General features: G+C 46.9%; 1 protein-coding gene across 1 annotated transcript in view; it reads right to left on the reverse strand.

Moving 5' to 3' along the window:
- The window catches only part of ADPGK (ADP dependent glucokinase), a 42,885-nt gene extending 36,233 nt beyond the window's left edge, over window positions 1–6,652 (reverse strand). The window contains exon 1 of the mRNA XM_038746406.1: window positions 6,429–6,652. The gene's annotated coding sequence lies outside the window, so the exon portion shown is untranslated. The remainder of the gene's footprint in view (window positions 1–6,428) is intronic.
- Window positions 6,653–25,479: the final 18,827 nt, after the last annotated feature.

Genomic DNA, 25,479 nt, shown 5'->3' on the forward strand with positions numbered 1-25,479 from the left:
TGTTGCCAACGTGTCCTTCCCAAGCGCTTAGTCCAGTGCTCCGCACGCAGTAAGCGCTCAATCAATACGACTGAATGCATGAACAAATGAATTTTATTTTGTTAGTATGTGTTTTGTTTTGTTGTCCGTCTCCCCCTTCTAGACTGTGAGCCTACTGTTGGGTAGGGCCTGTCTCTCTACGTTGCCAACGTGTCCTTCCCAAGCGCTTAGTCCAGTGCTCCGCACACAGGAAGCGCTCAATCAATACGACTGAATGAATGAACGAATTTCATTTTGTTAGTATGTGTTTTGTCTTGTTGTCCGTCTCCCCCTTCTAGCCCGCTGTTGGGTGGGGGCCTGTCTATGTTGCCAACGTGTCCTTCCCAAACGCTTAGTCCAGTGCTCCGCACGCAGGAAGCGCTCAATACATACGACTGAATGAATGAACGAACGAATTTTATTTTGTTAGTATGTGTTTGGTTGTCCGTCTCCCCCTTCTAGACTGTGAGCCCGCTGTTGGGTGGGGCCTATGCTGCCAGCTTGTCCTTCCCAAGCGCTTAGTCCAGTGCTCCGCACACAGGAAGCGCTCAATCAATACGACTGAATGAATGAACGAATGAATTTTATTCTGTTAGTGTTTTGTTTTGTCATCCGTCTCCCCCTTCTAGACTGTGAGCCTGCTGTTGGGTGGGGCCTGTCTCTCTATGTTGCCCCCTTGTCCTTCCCAAGCGCTTAGTCCAGTGCTCCGCACACAGAAAGCGCTCAATAAATACGACTGAATGAATGAACGAATGAATTTTATTCTGTTAGTATGTGTTTTGTTTTGTCGTCCGTCTCCCCCTTCTAGACTGTGAGCCCACTGTTGGGTAGGGGCCGTCTCCAGATGTTGCCAACTTGTCCTTCCCAAGCGTTTAGTCCAGTGCTCCGCACACAGAAAGCGATCAATCAATACGACTGAATGAATGAACAAATTTTATTTTGTTAGTCTGTGTTTTGTTTTGTCGTCCGTCTCCCCCTTCGAGACTGTGAGCCCGCTGTTGGGTTGGGACCTTCTCTCTATGTTGCCAACTTGTACTTCCCAAGCGCTTAGTCCAGTGCTCCGCACGCAGGAAGCGCTCAATACATGCGACTGAATGAATGAACGAATGAATTTTATTTTGTTAGTATGTGTTTTGTCGTCCGTCTCCCCCTTCTAGACTGTGAGCCCGCTGTTGGGTGGGGGCCTGTCCCTCTATGTTGCCCACTTGTCCTTCCCAAGCGCTTAGTCCAGTGCTCCGCACGCAGGAAGCGCTCAATCAATACGACTGAATGAATGAACGAATGAATTTTATTCTGTTAGTGTTTTGTTTTGTCGTCCATCTCCCCCTTCTAGACTGTGAGCCCGCTGTTGGGTGGGGGCCTGTCTCTCTACGTTGCCCACTTGTCCTTCCCAAGCGCTTAGTCCAGTGCTCCGCACACAGGAAGCGCTCAATACATACGACTGAATGAATGAACGAATGAATTTTATTCTGTTAGTGTTTTGTTTTGTCGTCCATCTCCCCCTTCTAGACTGTGAGCCCGCTGTTGGGTGGGGGCCTGTCTCTCTACGTTGCCCACTTGTCCTTCCCAAGCGCTTAGTCCAGTGCTCCGCACACAGGAAGCGCTCAATACATACGATTGAATGAATGAACGAATGAATTTTATTTTCTTAGCATATGTTTCGTTTGGTTGTCCGTCTCCCCCTTCTAGACTGTGAGCCCGCTGTTGGGTGGGGGCCTGTCCCTCTATGTTACCCACTTTGCCTTCCCGAGCGCTTAGTCCAGTGCTCCGCACGCAGGAAGCGCTCAATACATACGACAATGAATGAACAAATGAATTTTATTTTGTTAGTATGTGTTTGGTTGTCCGTCTCCCCCTTCTAGACTGTGAGCCGGCTGTTGGGTGGGGGCCTGTCTCTCTATGTTGCCCACTTGTCCTTCCCAAGCGCTTAGTCCAGTGCCCCACACGCAGGAAGCGCTCAATACATACGACTGAATGAATGAACGAATGAATTTTATTTTGTTAGTATGTGTTTGGTTGTCCGTCTCCCCCTTCTAGACTGTGAGCCTACTGTTGGGTAGGGACTGTCTCTCTACATTGCCAACGTGTCCTTCCCAAGCGCTTAGTCCAGTGCTCCGCACACAGGAAGCGCTCAATCAATACGACTGAATGCATGAACGAATGAATTTTATTTTGTTAGTATGTGTTTTGTTTTGTTGTCCGTCTCCCCCTTCTAGACTGTGAGCCCGCTGTTGGATGGGGGCCTGTCTCTCTATGTTGCCAACTTGTCCTTCCCAAGCGCTTACTCCAGTGCTCTGCACACAGTAAGCGCTCAATAAATACGACTGAATGAATGAACGAATGAATTTTATTTTGCTAGTATGTGTTTGGTTGTCCGTCTCCCCCTTCTAGACTGTGAGCCCGCTGTTGGGTGGGGCCTGTCTATGTTGCCCGCTTGTCCTTCCCAAGCGCTTAGTCCAGTGCTCCGCACACAGGAAGCGCTCAATCAATACGACTGAATGAATGAACGAATGAACTTTATTTTGCTAGTATGTGTTTGGTTTTGTTCTCTGTCTCCCCCTTCTAGACTGTGAGCCCGCCGTTGGGTGAGGCCTGTCTCTCTATGTTGCCAACTTGTCCTTCCCAAGCGCTTAGTCCAGTGCTCCGCACACAGGAAGCACTCAATACATACGACTGAATGAATGAGCGAATGAATTTTATTTTGTTAGTATGTGCTTTGTCGTCCGTCTCCCCCTTCTAGACTGTGAGCCTACTGTTGGGTAGGGCCTGTCTCTCTACGTTGCCAACGTGTCCTTCCCAAGCGCTTAGTCCAGTGCTCTGCACGCAGGAAGCGCTCAATACATACGACTGAATGAATGAACGAACAAATTTTATTTTGTTAGTATGTGTTTGGTTGTCCGTCTCCCCCTTCTAGACTGTGAGCCCGCTGTTGGGTGGGGCCTATGTTGCCAGCTTGTCCTTCCCAAGCGCTTAGTCCAGTGCTCCGCACACAGGAAGCACTCAATCAATATGACTGAATGAATGAACGAATGAATTTCATTCTGTTAGTATGTGTTTTGTTTTGTCGTCCGTCTCCCCCTTCTAGACTGTGCGCCTACTGTTGGGTGGGGGACTGTCTCTCTACGTTGCCCGCTTGTCCTTCCCAAGCGCTTAGTCCAGTGCTCCGCACGCAGGAAGCGCTCAATACATACGACTGAATGAATGAACGAATGAATTTTATTTTGTTAGTATGTGTTTTGTTCTCTGTCTCCCCCTTCTAGACTGTGAGCCCGCTGTTGGGTGGGGCCTATGTTGCCAGCTTGGCCTTCCCAAGCGCTTAGTCCAGTGCTCCGCACACAGGAAGCGCTCAATCAATACGACTGAATGAATGAACGAATGAATTTTATTTTGTTAGTATGTGTTTGGTTGTCCGTCTCCCCCTTCTAGACTGTGAGCCTACTGTTGGGTAGGGACTGTCTCTCTACATTGCCAACGTGTCCTTCCCAAGCGCTTAGTCCAGTGCCCCACACGCAGGAAGCGCTCAATACATACGACTGAATGAATGAACGAATGAATTTTATTTTGTTAGTATGTGTTTGGTTGTCCGTCTCCCCCTTCTAGACTGTGAGCCTACTGTTGGGTAGGGACTGTCTCTCTACATTGCCAACGTGTCCTTCCCAAGCGCTTAGTCCAGTGCTCCGCACACAGGAAGCGCTCAATCAATACGACTGAATGCATGAACGAATGAATTTTATTTTGTTAGTATGTGTTTTGTTTTGTTGTCCGTCTCCCCCTTCTAGACTGTGAGCCCGCTGTTGGATGGGGGCCTGTCTCTCTATGTTGCCAACTTGTCCTTCCCAAGCGCTTACTCCAGTGCTCCGCACACAGTAAGCGCTCAATAAATACGACTGAATGAATGAACGAATGAATTTTATTTTGCTAGTATGTGTTTGGTTGTCCGTCTCCCCCTTCTAGACTGTGAGCCCGCTGTTGGGTGGGGCCTGTCTATGTTGCCCGCTTGTCCTTCCCAAGCGCTTAGTCCAGTGCTCCACACACAGGAAGCGCTCAATCAATACGACTGAATGAATGAACGAATGAACTTTATTTTGCTAGTATGTGTTTGGTTTTGTTCTCTGTCTCCCCCTTCTAGACTGTGAGCCCGCCGTTGGGTGAGGCCTGTCTCTCTACGTTGCCAACTTGTCCTTCCCAAGCGCTTAGTCCAGTGCTCCGCACACAGGAAGCACTCAATACATACGACTGAATGAATGAGCGAATGAATTTTATTTTGTTAGTACGTGTTTTGTTTTGTCGTCCGTCTCCCCCTTCTAGACTGTGAGCCCGCTGTTGGGTAGGGCCTGTCTCTCTATGTTGCCCACTTGTCCTTCCCAAGCGCTTAGTCCAGTGCCCCGCACACAGTAAGCGCTCGATCAATACGACTGAATGAATGAACGAATGAATTTTATTTTGTTAGTATGTGTTTTGTCGTCCGTCTTCCCCTTCTAGACTGTGAGCCCGCTGTTGGGTGGGGCCTATGTTGCCCGCTTGTCCTTCCCAAGCGCTTAGTCCAGTGCTCCGCACGCAGGAAGCGCTCAATACATACGACTGAATGAATGAACGAATGAATTTTATTTTGTTAGTATGTGCTTTGTCGTCCGTCTCCCCCTTCTAGACTGTGAGCCTACTGTTGGGTAGGGCCTGTCTCTCTACATTGCCAACGTGTCCTTCCCAAGCGCTTAGTCCAGTGCTCCGCACGCAGTAAGCGCTCAATAAATACGACTGAATGAATGAACGAATGAATTTTATTTTGCTAGTATGTGTTTGGTTGTCCGTCTCCCCCTTCTAGACTGTGAGCCTACTGTTGGGTAGGGACTGTCTCTCTACATTGCCAATGTGTCCTTCCCAAGCGCTTAGTCCAGTGCTCCGCACACAGGAAGCGCTCAATCAATACGACTGAATGAACGAATGAACTTTATTTTGCTAGTATGTGTTTGGTTTTGTTCTCTGTCTCCCCCTTCTAGACTGTGAGCCCGCCGTTGGGTGAGGCCTGTCTCTCTATGTTGCCAACTTGTCCTTCCCAAGCGCTTAGTCCAGTGCTCCGCACGCAGGAAGCACTCAATACATACGACTGAATGAATGAGCGAATGAATTTTATTTTGTTAGTACGTGTTTTGTTTTGTCGTCCGTCTCCCCCTTCTAGACTGTAAGCCCGCTGTTGGGTGGGGGCCTGTCTCTCTACGTTGCCCACGTGTCCTTCCCAAGCGCTTAGTCCAGTGCCCGGCACGCAGAAAGCGCTCAGTAAATACGACTGAATGAATGAACGAATGAATTTTATTTTGTTAGTATGTGTTTTGTTGTCTGTCTCCCCCTTCTACACTGTGAGCCCGCTGTTGCGTAGGGACTATGTTGCCAACTTGTCCTTCCCAAGCGCTTAGTCCAGTGCTCCGCACGCAGGAAGCGCTCAATACATACGACTGAATGAATGAACGAATGAATTTTATTTTGTTAGTATGTGCTTTGTCGTCCATCTCCCCCTTCTAGACTGTGAGCCTACTGTTGGGTAGGGCCTGTCTCTCTACGTTGCCAACGTGTCCTTCCCAAGCGCTTAGTCCAGTGCTCTGCACGCAGGAAGCGCTCAATACATACGACTGAATGAATGAACGAACAAATTTTATTTTGTTAGTATGTGTTTGGTTGTCCGTCTCCCCCTTCTAGACTGTGAGCCCGCTGTTGGGTGGGGCCTATGTTGCCAGCTTGTCCTTCCCAAGCGCTTAGTCCAGTGCTCCGCACACAGGAAGCACTCAATCAATATGACTGAATGAATGAACGAATGAATTTCATTCTGTTAGTATGTGTTTTGTTTTGTCGTCCGTCTCCCCCTTCTAGACTGTGCGCCTACTGTTGGGTGGGGGACTGTCTCTCTACGTTGCCCGCTTGTTCTTCCCAAGCGCTTAGTCCAGTGCCCCGCACACAGTAAGCGCTCGATCAATACGACTGAATGAATGAACGAATGAATTTTATTTTGTTAGTATGTGCTTTGTCGTCCGTCTCCCCCTTCTAGACTGTGAGCCTACTGTTGGGTAGGGCCTGTCTCTCTACATTGCCAACGTGTCCTTCCCAAGCGCTTAGTCCAGTGCTCCGCACACAGAAAGCGCTCAATACATACGACTGAATGAATGAACGAATGAATTTTATTTTGTTAGTATTTTGGTCGTCCGTCTCCCCCTTCTAGACTGTGAGCCCGCTGTTGGGTGGGGCCCGTCTACGTTGCCAGCTTGGCCTTCCCAAGCGCTTAGTCCAGTGCCCCGCACGCAGTCAGCGCTCAATCAATACGATTGATTGATGATGGACGGATCTCAGCAGCAAGAGGCCTATTACCTCCCGACCTCCTCGCCCCCCCCGCGGCGGGAAAAAGGGGTCTGGGCCATAGTTACCCCACGGCGACTCGGGTCCAGGGCCTGGTGGGCGGGCTGATGACGGCCTCCCAGGCGGCCCCCAGGCTGGCCTCCCTGGAGGCCGCGGCCCGCCCAGGGGCCAGCAGGTCCCACGCCCACTGGGGCAGCCCGGGGGCCAGCAGGAGGAGGCAGCCCACGGCCAGGGCCACCAAGGCCACCAGCACCGATTTGGGCCCCACCGCCCCGGCCTGGGCACCGCTGCGAGGCCTCATCTTCCAGCCTCCGAAAAAGTTGCCAGTAAAGGCCGGCTCCTCCTCCTCCCGGGGAGGGGCGAGGGGAACAGACAGGAGGAGCAAGGGGGGGGGGGGGGGGTTCCCATTCATTCATTCATCCATCCATTCAATCGTATTGATCATCAATCGTATTGATTGAGCGCTCCCTGTGGGCACAGCACTGGACTGGACTTCCCAGAGAGAAGGTCCCGACCCAACAGACAGCCTAGAAGGGGGAGACAGAGCACCAAACACATACTAGCCCACTGCTGGGGAGGGACTGTCTCTCTACGTTGCCAATTTGGCCTTCCCAAGCGCTGAGTACAGTGCTCCGCACATAGGAAGCGCTCAGTAAATACGATTGACGATGATAGTAGCAAAATAAAATTCGTTCGTTCATTCATTCCGTCGTATTTATGGAGCGCTCACTGTGTGCGGAGCACTGGACTCAGCGCCTGGGAAGGACAGGTTGGCAACAGCTAGAGGCGGCCCCCACCCGACGGCGGGGTCACAGTCTAGAAGGGGGAGACGGACAACAAAACACATACTAACAAAATAAAATTCATTCGTTCATTCATTCCGTCGTGTTTATGGAGCGCTCACTGTGGGCAGAGCACTGGACTGAGCGCTTGGGAAGGACAAGTTGGCAACAGCTAGAGACGGCCCCCAACAGTGGGCTCACAGTCTAGCATTCATTCAATCGTATTTATTGAGCGCTCACTGTGTGCAGAGCACTGGCTAAGCGCCTGGGAAGGACAAGTTGGCAACATAGAGAGACGGCCCCCACCCAACAGTGGGCCCACAGTCTAGCATTCATTCATTCGTATTTATTGAGCGCTCACTGTGTGCAGAGCACTGGACTAAGCGCTTGAGAAGTACAAGTTGGCAACATATAGAGATGGTCCCTACCCAACAGCAGGCTCACAGTCTAGAAGGGGGAGACAGACAACAAAACAAAACATATTAACAAAATAAATAGAATATGTACAAACAAACTAGTCATAAATACATACAAACACATATACAGGTGCTGTGGGGAGGGGAAGGAGGGGGCTCAGCCTGGGAAGGCCTCCTGGAGGAGGTGAGCTCTCACAACTTCTCTGCGCTTCAGTTCTTTCTTCTGGAAAATGGGGAGTAAAAGCCCACCCTCCCTACCCCTTAGAAAGTGAGTCCCAGGTGAGGCAAGGACTGTATCCAATCTGCTTATATTGTATCTTCCCCAGAGCTTGACACAGAGCAAGCACTTCACAGATGCCAAAATTATTATTCTTATTATCATCAATCGTATTTATTGAGCGCTTACTGTGTGCAGAGCACTGTACTGGGCGCTTGGGAAGTGCAAGTTGGCAACATATAGAGACGGTCCCTACCCAACAGTGGGCTCGCAGTCTAAAAGGGGGAGACAGAGAACGAAACCAAACATACTAACAAAATAAAATAGAATAGATATGTACAAATAAAATAATAATAAATTATTACTGTTGTTTTTAGGACAAGCACGGGGGTGGGGGGGGGAACTAAGCTAGAGTCTGCGTGTTTGAGCAGGAGGGTGGGATAAATGTTACTCTATTTATTTATTTATTTTGCTTGTGCATATTATTTTACTTATTTTACACTTTATTTTACTTATTTTACTTGTACATATCTATTCTATTCATTTTATTTTGCTAGTATGTTTGGTTTTGTTCTCTGTCTCCCCCTTTTAGACTGTGAGCCCACTACTGGGTAGGGACTGTCTCTATATGTTGCCAATTTGTACTTCCCAAGCGCTTAGTCCAGTGCTCTGCACACAGTAAGCGCTCAATAAATACGATTGATGATGATGATGATGATGTGGGAAGAAAGAGAAGGTTTCCAGGACTCGGTACCCTAAAACAAGAGAGATGTAGCAAGCCCTGCGGCTTCTCAGCGACTTGTCCTTCTTTCTCCTCTGAAGTGCCTCATCACTTCCCTGTAGGGATGATGCTGGATATTATCCCACAGCGGGGAAGGGAACGGTTAACTGAAAAGCTGGAGCATGGGTGTTGGATAAAGGAGCTGAGTAATAAAAATAGAGGTGCACTGCAAGGAATTCTTCCACCAGGAAATTAGGAAGTCTTTTAGACTGTGAGCCCACTGTTGGGTAGGGACTGTCTCTGTGTGTTGCCAACTTGGACTTCCCAAGCGCTTAGTACAGCGCTCTGCACACGGTAAGCGCTCAATAAATACGATTGACTGATTGACTGATTTGAAGGGAGGAGGCCCCAAGCGCGAGCCGGCCGAACCCGACTCGGCTGTTTCCGTGACTACTCGGGACGGGGAGGGGCGGGGCGGCCCCCTCCGCCGTCCCTTGCGTGCGCGTAACCCGGCAGCGACGCCGGCGACGGGACCCATCGCCCTAATCGGCTTTCCAGAATCGCGCAGGGAAGCGTCAGCCACGCGGGACTGTTCCACTGCGGGAAAGGTGGGGGGGGACACGACGAGGGATCTTTTGAGAAAGCGCGAGGCCTGGAAAAGGACCCGAGTTCCCATCACACAAAACTTAGATAAACTGTTTCACATTTTTTTATTCTTAAAAGAAACAGCCCTTTCCCTCATTTACCTCTGGGAAAGACGGCTTTTATTCGAGCCCCCCTCCGTCTCCTACACATTGGACTATTCCGCCCAAGGAGGCTGGATCTGTAAAAAACTTTATTAGCAGCTCCTTTGCGGGGACAGGGACAAGAGCGTTGCTGTCCGGCCCCATTCATTCATTCAAATTTATATTTTTAATGGCATTCATTATTAATAATAATAATAATTATTATTATTTATATATCATTATATACAATATATTATTAATTATTATTATATTATTATATATAATTATATAATTATATTATTATAATTATTATGTTATTATACATATTAATTATTATATTTATTATATGATTATTTATTATTATTAATAATGATGATAATAATGAATGCCATTAAAATGGCATTATTATTAATAATAATAATAATAATGGCATTTATTAAGCAATTACTATGTACAAAGCACTGTTCTAAGCGCTGGGGAGGTTGAGAAGCAGCGTGGCTCAGTGGAAAGAGCCCGGGCTTTAGAGTCAGAGGTCATGGGTTCGAATCCCGACTCCGCCACATGTCTGCTGTGCGACCGTGGGCCAGTCACTTAACTTCTCTGAGCCTCAGTTAGCTCATCTGCAAAATGGGGATGATGACTGTGAGCCCCCCCGTGGGACAACCTGATCACCCTGTAACCTCCCCAGCGCTTAGAACAGTGCTTTGAACATAGTAAGCGCTTAATAAGTGCCATCATTACAAGGTGATCAGGTTGTCCCACGGGGGGCTCACAGTCTTAATCCCCATTTTAGAGATGAGGGAACTGAGGCCCAGAGAAGTGAAGTGACTTGCCCAAAGTCACACAGCTGACAATTGGCGGAGCTGGGATTTGAACCCATGACCTCTGACTCCAAAGCCCGGGCTCTTCCCACTGAGCCACGCTGCGCTTACTATGTGCAAAGCACTGTTCTAAGCACTGGGGAGGTTACAAGGTGATCAGGTTGTCCCACGGGGGGGGCTCAAAGTCATAATCCCCATTTTAGGAACTGAGGCACAGAGAAGTTAAGTGACTTGCCCAAAGTCACACAGCTGACAATTGGCGGAGTTGCGATTTGAACCCATGACCTCCGACTCCAAAGCTCGTGCTCTTTCCACTGAGCCACGCTGCTTCTCTAATTTATTGAGCACTTACTGCGTGCATAGCACTGGACTAAGCGCTTGGGGAGTACAAGTTGGCAACATATAGAAACGGTCCCTACCCAACAGTGGGCTCACAGTCTAGAGGCCCCACAACTTCTTAATAAAAATAATCATTCATTCATTCAATCGTATTTATTGAGCACTTACTGTGTGCAAAGCACTGTACTAAGCGCTTGGGAAGTACAAGTTGGCAACATATAGAGACGGTCCCTACCCAACAGTGGGCTCACAGTCTAGAGGCCCCACAACTTCTTAATAAAAATAATCATTCATTCAATCGTATGTATTGAGCGCTTACTGTGTGCAGAGCACTGGACTAAGCGTTTGGGGAGTACAACTTGGCAACACATAGAGACGGTCCCTACCCAACAGTGGGCTCACAGTCTAGAGGCCCCACAACTTCTTAATAAAAATAATCATTCATTCATTCAATCGTATTTATTGAGCACTTACTGTGTGCAAAGCACTGTACTAAGCGCTTGGGAAGTACAAGTTGGCAACATATAGAGACGGTCCCTACCCAACAGTGGGCTCACAGTCTAGAGGCCCCACAACTTCTTAATAAAAATAATCATTCATTCAATCGTATGTATTGAGCGCTTACTGTGTGCAGAGCACTGGACTAAGCGTTTGGGGAGTACAACTTGGCAACACAGAGAGACGGTCCCTACCCAACAGTGGGCTCACAGTCTAGAGGCCCCACAACTTCTTAATAAAAATAATCATTCATTCATTCAATCGTATTTATTGAGCACTTACTGTGTGCAGAGCACTGTAGTAAGTGCTTGGGAAGTACAAGTTGGCAACATAGAGAGACGGTCCCTACTCAACAGCGGGCTCACAGTCTAGAAACTGTTATAGAAACTATTATTACCAACTTGTACTTCCCAAGCGCTTAGTACAGTGCTCTGCACACAGGAAGTGCTCAATAAATACGATTGAATGAATGAATGAATGAATGAATGAATGAATAATGGCATTCGTTAAGTGCTTACTATGTGCCAAGCACTGTTCTAAGCGCTGGGGGGATACAGGGTCTTCACGTTGTCCCACATGGGGCTCACAGTCTTAATCCCCACTTTAATAATAATAATAGTATTGGTATTTGTTAATAATAATAATAATGATGGTATTTGTTAGGCACTTACTATGTGCAAAGCACTGTTCTATGCGCTGGGGGTATACAAGGTGATCAGTTTGTCCCACGTGGGGCTCACAGTCTTAATCCCCATTGTACAGATGAGGGAACTGAGGCCCAGACAAGTTAAGTGACTTGCCCAAAGTCACACAGCTGACATTTGGCGGAGCCGGGATTTGAACCCCTGACCTCTGACTCCAAAGCCCCTGTTCTTTCCACTGAAAGCGCTAAGTATGTGCAAAACACTGTTCTAAGCGCTGGGGGGGGGGGGGCGGAATACAAGGTCATCAGGTGGTCCCACATGGGGCTCACAGTCTTAATCTCTGCTTTACAGATGAGGGAACTGAGGCCCAGAGAGGTTAAGTGACTTGCCCAGAGTCACACAGCTGACAAGTGGCGGAGGCGGGATTAGAACCCACGACCTCTCACTCCCAAGCCCGGGTTCTTTCATTCCTTCAGTCGTATTTATTGAGCGCTTACTGTGTGCAGAGCACTGTACTAAGCGCTTGGGAAGTACAAGTCGGCAACATGTAGAGACGGTCCCTACCCAACAGCGGGCTCACAGCCATGCTGCTTCTTGTAACCATAGTGACCCTTCCTTCTCTTAGCAGGTCGCCCAGAGTGAGGAGGCAGTTTCTACGCATTTTGTTATAAATAACCAAACATTTTGGCACAGCGCTTGGCACATAGTAAGCGCCTAACAGCGTGGCTCAGTGGAAAGAGCCCGGCCATGGGAGTCAGAGGTCATGGGTTCTAATCCCGGCCCCGCCACTTGTCAGCTGTGTTACTTTGGGCAAGCCACTTAACTTCTCTGGGCCTCAGTTTCCTCATCTGTAAAATGGGGATTAAGGCTGCGAGCCCCGTGTGGGACAATCTGATTACTCTGTATCTCCCCCCACCCAGCACTTAGAACAGAGCTTGGCACGTAGTGCATAACAAATGCCATTATTATTATTATTATTAACAAATATCATCATCATTATTTAAATTGTAAGCAGAACACGTCGAAAAAAGGGCAGAGACAGAATGTCTCTCCATCCCCCTCATCTTACCTCCTTCCCTTCCCCACAGCACCTGTATATATGTATATATGTATGTACATATTTATTACTCTATTTATTTTACTTGTACATATCTATTCTATTTATTTTATCTTGTTAGTATGTTTGGTTTTGTTCTCTGTCTCCCCCTTTTAGACTGTGAGCCCACTGTTGGGTAGGGACTGTCTCTATATGTTGCCAATTTGTACTTCCCAAGCGCTTAGTACAGTGCTCTGCACACAGTAAGCGCTCAATAAATACGATTGATGATGATGATGATGATGAAGACACCTAAAACAATACGACTGCATTTCGAACAATACAGCGATTAGAAATTCAATAGTCCAGAATTCCCCTAGGGACCCCAAAGATGAGATTTGTCTTTTCTAAAGGCCGGCACTAAGACAACTTTTGGAACACAAAACCAAGATTTTGAAAAGGGGGAAACAGTGAAGGAAGAAAGGGAAGAAAGGCAATGAGACCTTGGAGAACAAGGGTCAAAGGGAGCAAATTTGCGTCCCAGTGATTAAATACAACCATTTCCTGCCATTTGACTAGAAACCCCCATGCAAAGGGGTTTAACAGAGCTACATTAAGGCAAACGCATCTTTAGCCTTTCCGAATCATTCTATTATGAGGTCCATGAAAGGAACCGGACAGGTTGAGGGGGTAACAGGGGCATTGCCTTCCCTTCCCCACAGCACCTGTATATATGTATATATGTTTGTACATATTTATTACTCTATTCATTTATTTATTTTACTTGCACATATCTATTCTATTTATTTTATTTTGTTAGTATGTTTGGTTTTGTTCTCTGTCTCCCCCTTTTAGACTGTGAGCCCACTGTTGGGTAGGGACTGTCTCTATATGTTGCCAGCTTGTACTTCCCAAGTGCTTAGTACAGTGCTCTGCACACAGTAAGCGCTCAATAAATATGATTGATTGATTGATTGACCTAAACTCCTTGTTGGGTGGGGGCACAAGGCATCTCTACTAAACAGCTGCAGAGACACACATTTCTCCCAGAGTGTTAATTAGCCCATAGAGGGGGGTCATTGCTCTCTCACACAACTATAGCTGGGGGGAAGGTGCTTATTGTTGTTGATATTGGATGATGAAATTTTTGGCCAAAAAAAAAAAAAATCAGTTAGCAAACCCTGTAGGCTTGTGAGAGTGGCCTATCTCCAACCTTAAAACCAACTTCAGCTGTTTCATCAGTTATCTGCTTGGGCCATACTTAACCTCAAATGGCAAAACAGGATCACAAACAGGGCGGTACCCGTTGCGATGTAAGAGGGCTGGGCTGGCAGTAAGGACAGAACAACTTAATTGAAGTCCCTGGAGCAGGACCCACAGTGAGGTGGGGAAAGGAGGGCGTTAGGTTGAAGCAAACAGCGTTCATCACTTCGTCCACTGTGCTTGCACACTGCCCAGCTGAACAGAATACTAGGACCAGGCTGACACTGGGATATCCCAGTAATTAATTAACTGTGGCATTTTTTAGTTGCTATGTACCACGGACTGGGGCATATTGTACACACTGTCTATGAGAGAAGCAGAGTCAACACAGTCCCTGTCCCTCATGGGGCTCCCAGTCTCCGAGGGAGAGAGAACAGATACTTTATCTTCATTTTACAGATGAAGAAACTGGGGCAAAGAGAAGTTTATAATAATAATTATAATAATGGCATTTATTAAGCACTTACTATGTGCAAAGCACTGTTCTAAGCTCTGGGGAGGTTACAAGGTGATCAGATTGTCCCATGGGGGGCTCAGAGTCTTAATCCCCATTTGACAGATGGGGGAACTGAGGCCCAGAGAAGTGAAGTGACTTGCCCAAAGTCACACAGCTGACAATTGGCAGAGCCGGGATTTGAACCCATGACCTCTGACTCCAAAGCCCGTGCTCTTTCCACTGAGCCACGCTGCTTCTCAGTTAAGTGACTTCCCCATGGTCACACAGCGGATAAGTGGCAGAGCTGGGATTAGGATTCATTCAATCATATTTATTGAACGCTTACCGTGTGCAGAGCACTGTACTAAACACTTGGGAGAGTACAGTAGAACAATAAACAGACACATTCCCAGCCCACAAGGAGCTTACAACCTAGATGGGGGGTGGGGAGGAAAGACATCAATGCAGGTAAAGAAAATTACAGAAATATACGTAAGTGCTATGGGGCTAGAAGGAGGGAAGAACAAAGGGAGCAAGTCAGGGTGACACAGAAGGGAGTGGGTGATGAGAAAAAGTGGGGCTTAGTCTGGGGAGGCCTCTTGGAGATGTGCCGTCTCCCCCTTTTAGACTGTGAGCCCACTGTTGGGTAGGGACTGTCTCTATATGTTGCCAATTTGTACTTCCCAAGCGCTTAGTACAGTGCTCTGCACATAGTAAGCACTCAATAAATACGATTGATGATGATGATGATGATGAGCGAAGAGTAATTGTCTGTTGAATTTGAGGGGGGGGGGGGTGTTCCATGTCCTCTGACCCCCCAGGCTCATTCTCTTTCCCCCTAGGCCATACTGCTTCTCCAAACCTTAAGCGAGAAAGCTTAATTGTTGAGGGTGAAAGAGAGAAGGGAGCTGGGAGAGGAAAGGAAGTTGGGAGAGGTTTAAGAGACTCTCAACTGACTCTGAGGATCTAGAACCAGTTATTCTGCTGAGATTTTCCTAGGAACCCAAAGGGCCAGTTTGACCCTGGGAATGAGCCTCCACCCATGGGACACTTTGACCCTGGGGCTGGGCTCCCCAAACTACTGATGATACAGCCACTTGCTGCATTGGACCCACTAAAAGGGGTAGGCAGCTCTCTGACTGTACGGGAATAATGATACTGATAACAGTGATAACAGTAATGTTTGTTAAGGACTATGTGGCAAGCACTGTAGTAAGCACTAAGAAACAGAGAAGCATCCCCTCAAGGCTATGATCTGCGGGCCCCATCCCTTCTCACTTCACAATCATTCTCTTGGGGAGCTGCTCCCTTGACTTCCTCTACTATCACTATCCCAAATCTACCTCGCTAGCCCTGACCTCTCACCTTCTCTGCAATCTAGCATTTCCTCCAGGAGATCTGTCCTGCCAGCCCTGTCTTAAGACTGACTGAACTGCTCATCTTCTCTCCCAAGTCTTCTCCTCCATCTAACTTCGCTTAACAGTTGACAACACCATCATCCTCCTTGTCTCTGAAGACCAGAACCTTAGAGTTATCCTTTATTCTTTCTCTCTTTCAACTCTCATATTCGGTTTCTTGCTAGATCATGTCGGTTTTCCTCTACAACATTTCCTCTTCATCCACGTCTCCCTCTAGACTGTGTGAGCTTGTTGTGTTCAGGGAATGTTTCTACCAACTGTTGCGTGGTACTCTCCCAAGCACCGAGTACAGTGCTCTGCACACGGTAAGCGTTTAATAAAAATGACTGATTGATTGATTGGTCCAAGTGGTCACTACCCTGGTTCAGGCTCTGGCACATCCCGACTTGACTGTTGTAGCAGTCTCCTCTTTGGTCTCCCTGCCTCCGGCCTCAACCCCGGACATCCCTAATTAACTTTCTCCCTCCTAGGTCCTATCACCCCCTCTCCACAACCCAGTTATCACCTCAGCATGCACCTATTATGCACTCAAACCGGCCTGCAGCGCTTCCGTACATATTGATTTGCATTCTGCATTATTTAACCATCTTCATATCCATTTTTCCCCTCTCTTCTTCTATCCTTAACCATTTAGTCTCTCCCTACTACCAGACTGTTGGTTCCCAAAGGCATGGATTGTGACTTCTAACTCTATCGTACCCTTTCAAGTAGTTGGTATTATATTCTGTACACAGCAGGAGCTCAATAAATATGATCGATTGACTAACTGGGAGTAAATGCTGTTGACTGAGGATCATGGCCACTGAGGGGAAGGACTGAGAGCCAGACTGGAACCCGAATTCCGTAAATTGCCAAATGAGTATGACCGTACTCATTTGGCCTCAAAACAAACAGCTCTGAAAGAAGACAAATAAAACAGCTGAAAGCTCCCACAGCTGATTCCCTCTTGTGCTGGAGTTGACAGTCAGTATCTGATGAGTCAGCTGCCTCCTTTCCCCCACAAATGATGTAGGGCAAAGGAAGGCTTTTAAATCCAATTTATCTAAGGGTTGAGAAAGCCCTTTGAAATTTGGCAGCCACTGAAAATTGAGCTATTTGTTGTTCTGTTTTCCTCTCTCCCAGGCAGCTCCCTGGGTGGGAGATGTGGCTAAATGGTTTCTTTAATTTAGTTTCCATGGTGGTTTTGGTGTTCTAAAGCACAGTTTGTCCAGAAGGCATAATTTTAGAACTCCATCAGTCAAGCAAACCTGTTCACTCATCCCTCCTTTTCCCCCAGCCTCTCATATCTCTTTTCATCCAACTAGGCCCCTTCCATACATGTAAGTTTTCATCAAATGGCCAAGCAGCAAAATAACTAAGAAGAGTTGCTGTTGATCTGACTGTCACCACAGGAAGAAGGTTCAAGGTCAGAGTTAGTCCTACAATCAGACTAAATTCCCCTGCTTTACAGTGGGGCAGGCAGGGTAGCAGACAATTACTCTTCCCCTGCTTCAAAGCCTTACTGAAAGCACATCTCCCTCAAGAGGCCTTCCCTGACTAAGCCCTTTTTCTCCCACTCATTCATTCATTCATTCAATCGTATTTATTGAGCACTTACTGTGTGCAGAGCACTGTACTAAGCACTTGGGAAGTACAAGTTTGCAATGTATAGAGACGGTCCCTACCCAACAGCGGGCTCACAGTCTAGAAGGGGGAGACAGACAACAAAACAAAACATATAAACCAAATAAAATACATAGAATAAATATGTACAAGTAAAATAGAGTAATATTCCTTCTTCTGCATCACTCTGATTTGCTCCCTTATTCATCCCCCCCATCCTAGCCCCACAGTATTTATGTACATAACTTTATTTATATCAATGTCTGTCTTCCCCTCTAGACTGTATGCTCACTGAGGACACGGAATGTGTCTGTTTACTGTTATATTGTACTCTCTCAAGCACTTAGTACAGTGCTCTGCACACCGTAAGGGCTAAATAAATACGATTGACTGACGGGGAAAGAAGATATTACCACCAACTGATCTGGTTCTGTCTGTCTGTACACCACCTTCTTTGCTAGAGTGAAGGCGGTTCTCTGAGTGGGACAGCCTCCTCAGCTCAACTGGTAGGGGATGCAACTAAAAAAAGAAAAAGACTCAGTCTCCGCTCCACCAGGGAAGGATTCATTATCTTCTCTGCTCCTTGGGTGTTTCCCTAGCCTGACCCTCGTTCTTTTTTCTCCTGAAGAGAAGTGCTGTCCACCATTTCTTGGAGAGCGGGCTTTGAAATGGGGGTAGCTGGAAAGGTTCCCCATAGGGGAGCACTAAGAACTAAAGGGAGGATTAGCACTCACAGCCCTTAGGTCTCCAAATTGTTATTTATCCCCTAAGCCACACTGCCTCCTTCCCTGGAAAGCCAGGATTTAAAGTCTAAGGGATGCACTGAAAACCCAGGAACTGGTAATTCTAATCCCAGGCTTTTTGAGGACATTAGCGGGAATTAATCAATCCTGGCACATCAGAATGCCATCCCCTTGCCACACTTTTTTTAATGATATTTGTTAAATGCTTACTATGTACCAAAAACTGTACTAAGCATTTGGGTAGATAGAAGCTACTCAGGTTGGACACAGCCTACGTCCTACAAGGGGCTCACAATCTTAATTCTCTTTTTATAGATGAGGTGCAGAGAAGTGAAATGACTTGCTCAAGGTCACTCAGCAGACAAGTGGCAGAGCTGGAATTAGAACCCAGACCCTTCTGACTCCTAGCCCCGTGCTCTATTCACTAGGCCACATTGTCTCTCATTGCGATTATTTCCTTGGTGCCACTGAAAACAGCCCTGGAAGAGTCAGGAAGGGAAAGGCCTCCTGAGACCTAGGGGCATGTGCGCGCTGTAGGAAATGATTGGTCTTGGATCTCCAAGCCCCTTAGCTTTCACTGCCCCGGCCTCCTGGAGTAGTTTGCCTTTGGCCTTAAGTTTCCTCTTTTTGAAATCCCACGGCGGGCCAGCAGAATAGGCAAGCACTGGCCTAGCACGGCAAAATCCACTGAGATCTGCCCAGAGGTGGGAAGTGGCTACATTTAAATAGCAGATTTCATTCAATCGCATTTATTGAGCGCTTACCGTGTGCAGGACACTGTACTACGTGCTTGAGAGTACAATGTAACAATAAACAAACACATTCCCTGCCCACAATGAGCTTACAGTCTTACATGCATAAGAGGGAATCAAAGCAAATCAGGTTAAGAGCGGGAGCTGTGGCACTGAATATGGATCAAAGAGATAGTAATAAAAACAATAATAATAATAATGTGTTTTTTGTTTGACACTTACTATGTGCCAAGCACTGTACTAAGGTCTGGGGTAGGTACAAGATAATCAGGTCCTACATGAGGCTCACAGTCTAAGAGGGAGAAGAGGTATTGAATCCCCCTTTTTGCAGATGAGGGAACCGAGGCACAGAAAAATTAAGTGCCTTGCCCAAGGTCACACAGCAGACAGTGTGCGCTGGGATTGGAACCCAGGTTCTCTAACTCCCGGATCCGTACTCTTTCTACTAGGACACCCTGCTTCTAGTTGTTGTTGTTGTAGTAATTGTAATAATAATAGTAGTGGTAACAATGATGGTATTTATTAGGAAAGACAAGATGCATTTGCCATTTTTCTTACAAGAACTAACCCTCTCTTCACCCCACTTCTCACCCCATCTGACCAGCTCCCTTTTACGGCGGAACTTAATGTCCATCTAAGCATGTCACCTGTTGTATCTGGGCTTCAAGACTGAACATAGTAGCTCCACACACACTAGTGCAGTGATAAATTAATGGCACATCTGCTTCAGCACTGCATTAGCCATTTACACAGACGGAGGAAGGAGAAATGGAGGAGAAGGGATGGTTTCAAAGGCAGTTAGGTGTTCTGTGAATGTGTCAGACATATCTGCTAAAGCCATTTGTTCGACACAATCAGGAACCAACCTGGGATCCAATGTTTATTTATAACCCTCTCCCAGGAACATAATAATTAGTCACGCTAATGGTAGTGGCACCCAACAGCATCAGTAGCGTTCAGGGATTCCATTATTAACTTTTGTTTTCCAGGGACTTCTTCCCTAGCAGTGGTAGCAGCAGGAGCTCTCTACAGATCATCAACCCACGCCACAATTAAAAAGCGCTATCATTTTTGTGGGAATTAAGGAGACAGACTGACCGCACTCTAAGGTCCGGACTGATTTGAGACCCACGCGTAGCTGAGGACGAGGTAGGCTAGGTTTCTCCCTGATGTAACTTCCTGGAGGGAAGCGTTACCTGTAGCCTGACTCTTTTCCTCTGAAATTACCCACAAATGGGACATTGTGGGATCTTCTCGCACCCGAGCCAGGCTAGGCTTGCCCTTCCATCTCTGCATTAAACAGAAGCTCCTTACCATCAGTTTTAAGGCACTCAATCAGCTCTCTTTCCTACCTTACTTCGCTGATTTCCTACTCCAATCCAACCCACACACTCCACTCCTCTAATGCCAACCTTCTCTCTGTATCTCAATATCCTCTATACTTCAGTCTCGTAATAATAATAATGATGGTATTTAAGCGCTTATTATGTGCCAAGCACCGTTTTAAGTACTGGGATAAATACAAGGTTATCAGGTTGTGCCGCGTGGGGCTCACGGTCTTAATCCCCATTTTACAGATGGGGTAAGTGAGGCATAGAGAAGTGACTTGCCCAAAGTCACACAGAAGACAAGTGGCAGAGCCGGGATTAGAACCCACGACCCCTGACTCCCAAACCTGTGCTCTTTCCACTAAGCATCCTGCCACCGACCTTCTGTCCACGCTCTCCCTTGGGCCTCATTCCCCTTTCGTAACCAACAGGCCACCACTCTCCCCACCTTCAAAGCCCTCCTAAAATCACATTTCCTCCAAGAAGTCTTCCCAGACTGAGTCCTTTATTTCCCCTCTCCACCCTCCCCTCTGTGTCAACTATGTATTTGGCTCTGTACTCTTTAAGCACCTTGATACTCACCTGAGCCCCATAGTCAATCATATTTATTAAGCGCTTACTGTGTACTAAGCACTTGGGAGAGTACAGTATAACAATATATCAGACACATTCCACAATGAGCACATCACTTACGTATTTATTCCTATACTCTTCTATTTTCCCTATCCCTAATCTATTTTAATATCTGTATCTCCCGGTTGATTGTCAGCCCCTTGTGGGCTGAGATTGTGTCTACTCTGTTGTATTGTACTGTCCCCAGCATATAGTACAGTAATTTACACGCAGTAAGTGCTCAATAAACACCTTTGATCAATTTACTGATCGACAGACAAATTCATGAGAAGGGGAGGGGGGTTATCTCTTGGCACTGGTGAGGAAATACTGTTGAGAGCACATACAAGGTGCTGCTGATATCGTGGGAAAAACACCTGGTGGATAGAGAATGGGCCTGAAGCCTAATCCCGGCTCTGCCACTTATCTGCTGTGCGACCTTCGGCAAGTCACTTCATTTCTCTGTGCCTTAGTTACTTCATCTGGCAAATGGGGATTAAGACTGTGAGCCCCATGTGGGACAGGGACTGTGCCAAGCAAATTTTCTGGCATCAACCCCTGCGCTTAGTACAGTGCCAGGCACATTCATTCAACTGTATTTGAGTGCTTACTGTGTGCAAAGCACTGTACTAATCGCTTGGGAGAGTACAATACAACAACAGACACATTCCCTGCCCACACAAGCTCACATAGTAAGTGCCTAACAAATACCACCATTGCCATTGTTATTATTATTGGAAAAAGCTGAAAATTCTCATTAAGGTGGACCAACCATACACCCTTTATTAGAAATGACTCTGGACCCGCAACTTGTTTCCCCCAGGCATTGTAGGGCAAAGGCCGACTAAAATATCAGGCTGACTTCGTCCACTTCAAGTTTATCTCTGTGTGTTTTAACTCTGCCATCTCCTCTGCCTGGCAAAATTACTTCTCCACCCTTATTGATATCCATGCCCATCGTGCCTCCCCAGTAGTTGCAGACATTTAACTCCCTCCTCAGGCCCCCTGTCCCCCTACCTCCCCCATCTCTTGCCCCCAGTGAACTGGCCATCTACTTTACTAAGAAGCTAGCTCTCTTCCTCCCTTCAAGGCCCTACTGAGAGCTCACCTCCTCCAGGAGGCCTTCCCAGACTGAGCCCCTTCCTTCTTCTCCCCCTCGTCCCCCTCCCCATCCCCCTCATCTTATCTCCTTCCCTTCCCCACAGCACCTGTATATATGTTTGTACATATTTATTACTCTATTTATTTTACTTGTACATATCTATTCTAGTTATTTTATTTTGTTAGTATGTTTGGTTTTGTTCTCTGTCTCCCCGTTTTATACTGTGAGCCCACTGTTGGGTAGGGACTGTCTCTATATGTTGCCAACTTGTACTTCCCAAGTGCTTAGTACAGTGCTCTGCACACAGTAAGTGCTCAATAAATACGATTGATTGATTGATTGATAAGAAAATTGACAACATCAGGCATGAGCTCCCTAAAATCGCCCCTGCCCTTCCTCAGTCCCTCCCCGTTCCAGGCCCCTCTTCAACTCTCCCATCCTTCCCAGCAGTGTCTCTAGGGTATATCCCCTGCCTCCTCTCAAAAGCCACCTCCTCCACCTGCGCATCAGACCCCATTCCTTCGCACCTCATCAAAACTCTTACCCCTCCCTTCTACCCTTCCTAATAGCCATCTTCAACCGATCGCTCTCCAGTGGCTTCTTTTCCACTGCTTTCAAACATGCCCATGTCTCTCCTATCCTAAAAAAACCCTCCCTTGACCCCATGGCTCCCTCCAGTTATCACACCATCTCCCTCCTACCATTTCTCTCCAAACTTCTTGAGCAAGTTGTCTACGCCTGCTGTCTCAAATTCCTCTCCTCTCAAATTCTCTCCTTGACTCCCTCCTGACTTCCATCTCCTTCACTCCACAGAAACTGCCCTCTCAAAGGTCACCAATGATCTCCTTCATGCCAAATCCAAAGGCCTCTACTCCACCATGATCCTCCTCAACCTCTCAGCTGCCTTTGACACTGTGGACCATCCCCTTTTCCTAGAAACATTATCCAACCTTACTGACTATGTCCTCTCATGGTTCTCACCTTATCACCCTGGCTGTTCATTCTCAGTCTCCTTCGGTAGCAGTGCAAAGTTCCAGCTGTCCCTTCCAATTGGGAGCCAACATGTGAGTGAAGGTGGGGAGAGGAAGATTTGTATTCTTTCAAAAGTTCCTTCTACGTTCCCTTACCTTCCCAGTCATGCCATCAGCCACTTTAGGACTCAAGCATTTGTCTGGTTATTGGTTATCGATTGATTTGTCCACCTGGGTTTTATTTTTTATAATCGAGTCTTTGATTACCTACCTTACATTTGTCAATTTATGATACCTGTCTCCCCATTAGCGGGTAAAATCCAGGAAGGCTGGATTTTAACTTCTTTGTGTTCCCCAAGTGCTTAGTAGAGTGTTCTGCACACAGTAGGCACTCAATACTGGGTTAACAATGATAGATACATAGTTAAATCAGAACCAATAGTATATACCAGATTTAACTATGCATTGTGGCCTAGTGGAAGGAGCATAGGCCCGGGACTCAGGAGGCTTGGGTTCCAATTCTGACTCTGCCACTTGCCTGCAGTGTGACCTAGGGTAAGTCACTTAGCTTCTCTGTGCCTCAGTGACCTATTCTGTAAAATGGGGATTAGATGTCTGTTCTCTTTCCCCTTAGACTGGGATCCTGATGTGGGACAGGGGCTATATTTGACCTGATTAGCTTGTATCTACCCCAGCCCTTGGTACAGTACTTGGCAAATAGTACATGCTTAACAAATATTATTATTATTATTATTATTATTATCAAATGCTCCAGTTAAAACATGCTGCTACGAACAGTGAGACTAGATCCAACAATGCAAGTGTCATTGAGAAAGCATCTCGCCTAAAAGTTAATTAAACTCTTTTATAATTTTTTTATTACTCCTTTAAAATCCATATATTTGAATAGCTAATGGGCTATACCTCACCATTGCTATCAATAAATATAATAAAAAAAATCCATGCAGGCCTCATATACATATGGATTTCTGGTCACATGACCCATTATTGAAAAAAAACTTGGACTGCCCTGATCTGGGTTCTTGGCTCTTTGCCCTGTGAGGAAAGATGAACCAGGATTAAAACACAGCTACAGGGCAACAGCAGTCACAACCAGGGTGGCTGAAGTCTCCTCTGATCACCCATCCTCCTGTCTCTCCCCACTTCAGTCTATACTTTGCGCTGCTGCCCGGATCATCTCTGTGCAGGAACGCTCTGGGCATGTTACTCCCCTCCTCAAAAATCTCCAGTGGCTGCCTGTCAACCTAAGCATCAAGCAAAAACTCCTCACTCTCGGCTTCAAGGCTGTCCATCATCTCACCCCCTCCTACCTCACCTCCCTTCTCTTCTTCTACAGCCCAGCCCGCACCCTCCGCTCCTCTGCCGCTAACTTCCTCACTGTACCTCGTTCTCGCCTGTCCCGCCGTCGACTCCCAGCCCACGTCCTCCCCCTGGCCTGGAACGGCCTCCCTCCACACATCCGCCAAGCTCGCTCTCTTCCTCCCTTCAAAGCCCTACTGAGAGCTCACCTCCTCCAGGAGGCCTTCCCAGACTGAGCCCCTTCCTTCCTCTCCCCCTCCCCAACCCCCCCGCCCTACCTCTTTCCCCTCCCCACAGCACCTATATATACGTTTAGACAGATTTATAACTCTATTTTACTTGTACATATTTACTATTCATTTTGTTAATGATGTGCATTTAGCTTTAGTTCTATTTGTTCTGACGACTTGACACCTGTCCACATGCTTTGTTTTGTTGTCTGTCTCCCCCGCCTTCTAGACTGTGAGCCCATTGTTGGGTAGGGACCATCTCTATATGTTGCCAACTTGTACTTTCCAAGCGCTTACTACAGTGCTCTGCACACAGTATGCGGTCAATAAATACGATTGATTGAATGAATGAATGGAAAAATCAAAGTAGCTTGTTTTGGGGGAGAGCTGAGCTTGGGGTTGAACTCAAAAATGGCTTACCAGGGGAGAGAGGATAAGGCTTGCTTTCTCTCAGCTGATTTGGCCTGGTTACTCCCAAACCCTGGAAGGATTGCGGGTTCAGAGCCTTGCCAGCAATCGGGAAGGAGGTTGAGAGGGAAAGAGGAAATATTTTCAGATTCAGAGTGGAGGTTTTTTTTAATAGCAGGCTCACCTCAAGGGTAGCATACTGTTATCTTTTGTTCCGATGGCCTTGAGATGATTTAAGTGCCCTTAAGCCTATGGCTTATTGTCCCCCTAAGTCCTTGGTTTCAGAGTGGAGATGTGTTGCATATGGGAACTGTGCCAAGCTTGGAAAATCGGCTCTCTATGGATTGAATTTGCTTTTCTTTTGTCTATTTGGGGAGGAACCAGTTCTTGGCATAGGACTGGATGAGGAAGGATGCCATACCATCCTTAACTTTTAGGGGTTAGATCTATGCTTGTGGATAAGCTTTCCTGCTTCATCTTTTTTCTCTTCCTTCAATGTCAAATGGAGAGTTGCTTGTTTGTTTGTTTTTAATGATCTCTGTTAACTGCTTACTAAATGCCAGGGACTATACTAAGCACTGGGGTAGATACAAGATAATCAGGATGGACACAGTCCCTGTCCCACATGGGGCTCATAGTCTTAGTCTCCATTTTACAGATGAGGTCACTGAGGCAGAGAAGTGAAGTGACTTGCCCAAGGTCACACCGCAGACAAGTGGCAGAGTCAGGATTAGA

The sequence above is a fragment of the Tachyglossus aculeatus genome, chromosome 5 (assembly GCF_015852505.1).
Source record: "Tachyglossus aculeatus isolate mTacAcu1 chromosome 5, mTacAcu1.pri, whole genome shotgun sequence".
Classification (NCBI taxonomy): Eukaryota; Metazoa; Chordata; class Mammalia; order Monotremata; family Tachyglossidae; genus Tachyglossus; species Tachyglossus aculeatus.